Consider the following 5,042-nt stretch of genomic DNA (forward strand, 5'->3'; position numbering starts at 1 on the left):
GCAAATTGTAGAGACGATAAATCAGAGAACAAAAACTATTCTAAAAACATAATATTATTATTGATATGACCAATTGGCCTACATAATTAAAACTAATTAAAAGCATCGAAACTGTAGAGAGAAAATCTCTCCATAAACAAAACTCTCTAAACAACTACATTGTGGATTCTGTTCTGATTTGCTTTGAGAATAGGGATCTTCAATTTATAGGATTCCAGAATTTCTCCCTAAGGAAAGAATAAACCAAATATGGAAGAAAAATATATTTTCCTTATATTTATGGTAATGTTTTGTCTTTTCTTTTACGAAAAAATAAACTTCAAATGAGGCAAGAAAATTAGGGCAAAACCCTAAAAAATATTTCTAAAAACAAATGTTACTACCAAGTAGAAGATAGAGTTAACAAAGAGTAAAACTTTTGTAATTATTAATTATAGGTCCATGAGATATGTAACAAAAGAGTCATTGCAAAGCTTTATAAGGTGATTATTGTTGGATATTAAAATGTGTAAATAAGAAATAAAGTATTTTTTCTGAAAAATGTAATTTGAATAGCATAGTTTTATATTGAAGGGTGGTTGTGACTCTTTCGAAGAATTGTGATATTTCTGATTATAAGACACAATAACACATGTTATACTATCTTTATTTGGGTATAAATAGAGAAGCGTTTTCTCATTTTTTTCATATACAATTTTTCTGATCTTGTACTATTCTTCTGGCACTTTAAAAAAACACATGTGATTTAACGTTGTCGAGTGAGTTCACTGTTCACTAAAGTTTGTGTTACCACTGTTCTACGAGGATGTATTTCATTATCTCAAGTACATAGAAGAGAATGTAATTTTCCTAAAAAACATAACGTAAATTCACAATCAACTTCACCTTCGGCTTGTAGTATCTCAAAAGTAATGTCACTCAATCTGCTTAAAGCATGTAGAAAAAGTTCACAAGAATTTTAGCAAATTCCACTTATTTACCAATTGGGTAGTTATAGAAATTTTATTTATTATTACCTAGAAGATAGCTACATGTAATTGACAATAAATAAGTGGAACTAATTAACTGAAAGAATCTCTATATTATCGTAGTGTATGTTTTAAATTGGTCTTGTTAAATAGTAACATGATAGAAATTAAGAAGGTATCACTATATTTATGTCATTTTAATTAATAATGTAACATATATATTAAATAATACAACATAGGAGATTATGGCTAGATTAATTTAACCAAAAGATGAGGAAAAGGAAAAGAATTAAAAGAACCCATGATGATCAAAAACAAAAGTATGGTTATGAGGATAATTTGTAGCATCCATAACAGGCTTGAGATCATAATTACTAAAAATCCCAACATCATTCTCAGCCAAGAAAGATGAATAAGTACTATTCTTGCATGAGTCATCACCTATAGGGGCTTCCCAAAAATATTTGGTCAAATGTTTCACTCTTTTTCTTCTCACCTTCAACTTCATCAATAATTTGAGTGAGTTGCAAGTTCAGCTCACAAACATTTACATGTTTATTATGAAGCTCAAAAATATGAAGTGTTGTAGATTGGAAGAGGATTTCGTGAAAGAAACCTATCATTAATGGACTCAACATTAGCATACCCAAAGGAGTAAGCTTTTCTTGAATGGGAGAAAATTATAATGGCAATTTCAACCCCGCATATTCTACATAGTTCACTAGGTTTCTTGAAAAGTCCTGAACAACGTTTAGAGAATGTGACTTGGAGGTGATTCTTGACGTCTATTTTACCAATTTTGATCATCTGCCGACCCATGTTTGGCTTCTTGGACATATTCTGTAATTTTGATTAGTGGCAATACATTCAATCGCTTTAGCCTTATTTTTTTCTAGTTTCAACATGATTTTTGGACAGATTCTCTAGCAATACTTCATCATTTTATCTCTGTTCTTTTGAAGTCTGGACAACATATAGATCCTAATTTATGCAATCATTGTCCAAATATACTTGTCTCTATCATGTAGAAGTACACTATTGAATGACTCACACAAATTATTTATTAACACATCACATTTTGGAAAAGAAGAGAAAAAATCTCTTGACTGGTGACTAGGTGGTTTATTAATAAACCATTCAGGGGGTTTTAAATCTATTTTTTCCATCTCTTTCAAATACTTGGAGAATTCAGGCTTTGTAATTGCCCTAGCAGTTTTCCATAGGATATCATTTAGTGCTTATCCTCCAAAACCTTCAGTTTTGAAATTGTTGTGTAGATGTCTCACTCAATATCTGTGCGCAACATCTGGCCTTATCTCATCAAATGTTGGAATTAAACTCTTGTTTATGAGAAATGAAAGTCCATGCAAAAGCGTTTAGTGATATTCATAGGTCCTCATCAAGAAGCTTTAGAAACCACTTCCATGTTTCCTTTAGTTCACCTTCTACAATTGCAAATGCAATAGGATATATGTTGTTGTTTCCATCAATGCCTACCGCTGTCAATAGTTGACTCCCCTGTTGGTGCCCTTTCAAATGACATCCATCAACCCCTATTATAGGTCGACATCCTGCTAAAAACCCCTATTTGCAAGTTACAAAACATATATAAAATCTCAAAAACCATTTTTTACCATTAACCATTGTTTTTTTATTTTCATCTAGCTTCAAAATACACGTTGTTTCTAGATTACCCCTCATTAGCTAAGCACAGTAATCCCATAACATATCAAACTGCTCTTCTTTAGTTTGTGTAATTAGATCTAATGTCTTCCTCTTTGCCATATAAGCTTGGGTTCGAGTAATACTACAATTATGAGTCCTCATCACTTGAGTTTGCAAGTCTTTTACTCCCCAACTTGGATTTATTCTATATTCTTCAACAGACTTCTTAGCTAAACTCCAGAGTCAATAGTCTTGTTATCTCTTTGTTTGACATTGGAATAGATGGGCCTATTGTCTTGATCTTTGAAAGGTTCATTGTGATTAGACTTTGATGCAAATATGAACCATTTGCAACTAGACACCTTACAAATTACCTTTGACCTTGTACTTTCGTTCTTCTTAAACTTGATATCTTTTTTTTTTTGTAACACAACATGTAACTCAACTGCTCACTTGAATTCTTTGCTATTGCCGAAAATAAAATTAAGCATAAACTTAAATTTTGGATCCTCCAAATTCCTAGTTGGAGTAAAAACAGTGGATCTTTTAGAATCTTCATCATCATAATCTCCATGAAAACTCATTAAATCCTCATATGATGTAGCACAATCATTTTCTTAAGTGTCATTGGGAAACATACCCATCATGTTTGAGGCAACTCTAACCTCCATTGTTTTTTCTTTAACTTGATTTTCTCTATTTCTCCCATTAAGGCCAACTCATTCTACATTACAGTCAATCATTTTATCAAAAATCATATCATTTTCTTCAAAGAAATAATTAGAGTCGATAAATGACTCACGTTATTCACATGTGGCATCACTCTCATCACTTTTCTCTAATATATTCAAATCTACCAAATCTTTTGCGCCTTGTTGTGGGTTGCCCTCTGAATCAGCTATATCATAGTTCCATTGGTCCTCTTTCGTCTGCTCAACAAATATTTCCACTTCTCTACTGTAAGGTATTTCATAGACAAGGTTATATATATCTGAATCAGTTGACAAAAGTATTATACTTGTCTCAAAATAAGGCCAAACTTGAACCCAAATTTCACCTTTTTATCATTGACTTTAAACTTTTTCATACACTGCCTCATCTGAATAATTGAATTTTCATCTCCATTGCAATAGTCAGAACTCATAATAAGCTATATGTCCATTAACATAGTTCAGCAGTCATACACCCACCAACCCGTAAAGTGGTTTTTAATGGTGTACATATATGAATCTTCACCTTCATCTGTCATGTGAAAGAAATGGTAAAATCTATTAGTGTCATTATAATAAACATCTCTAATAGAAAATGTAAATGATGTTAATCCAACACAAAAATATGTAACCAATCATGAAAATCTAAATTAATTTTGAATTTGAGTTATCCAAACTTTAGTAGTAAGAAAAGTTTGAACTATCTATATCATAGTTTATCATTACTACACATTTAACTGTGTGCACTTTTGAATTTTCATTTACATCTACTTTCTTTTTAAGAAAAAAACAAAAATATGTGTCATGACCCAAAAATGGATGGATGACACTCCTCATATCCCACCAACACAAGTCAGCCTAAAACCCAGGTAATACGATAAATGCGGCAGTAAAGCAAAAATAAAAGTCTAATACTATAAAATAATATGGAAATTCTTAATTAAATTAAATATACTCCCAAAACCTGGTTGTCACGTTTACAAGTCTCTAATGTATTACAATAGATTTGAAAGAAATAAACAAGTCTCAAATGATGTTGTCTCTAAAGTAGAACAAGATCATAAATAGGAATAAAAAGGTCTGCTCAAAATACAATCAGCTACCTAACAAATCTCCATAGGAAGCCTTGGATAAGTAGATAATGGAGAGTATCATGAAGCTCTGAGCATATAACCTTCACAAATGTAGAAGCAAGGGGTGAGTACCAAACCACACGGTACTCAACAAGTGAACTCCTAAACACAAGTTAAGAATATAGAATATGTGTACTTCTACCACCCCAACTGAACCTCCACAAATACAACCTTATATTCAATTATACCAACAAAATACAAAGGACTAACCCAATTTTATACTCACTTTCTTAGTAAAATCCTTAATTGCCTTCACACAAGTATATTCCCTGGACTTTTTTACCCATAAGTTTGTCATTCCAATGTCAATCCACTTATTTGGAGCTTACGATGAAATTACCAATCCTAATTAGATCCGCAAAATACACTTCATAACCTGAACATATTAATACCTTTCCAAAGATCCATCACTATAGTTTTCCTTAAAAACAATGCTTAACATAAGTTTTTGTAGTAACAAACTAGTTGGTTCTCAAATATGAATGAAACATCGAATATCATTTTATGAACATGTGGTACAACTGATAACTCCTTAAGTAGTGAGTATTCACACTTGAAAATTGATG

The 5,042-nt window shown here is 31.5% G+C and overlaps 1 pseudogene; it reads right to left on the minus strand.

The window, feature by feature from the left end:
- Window positions 1-1,771: 1,771 nt before the first annotated feature.
- On the minus strand, window positions 1,772-3,777 carry LOC125807246 (uncharacterized; annotated as a pseudogene).
- Between the last annotated feature and the right edge of the window lie 1,265 nt (window positions 3,778-5,042).

Source organism: Solanum verrucosum, unplaced genomic scaffold, assembly GCF_900185275.1.
Source record: "Solanum verrucosum unplaced genomic scaffold, falcon-dt-bn FXZP01000153.1, whole genome shotgun sequence".
NCBI lineage: Eukaryota > Viridiplantae > Streptophyta > Magnoliopsida > Solanales > Solanaceae > Solanum > Solanum verrucosum.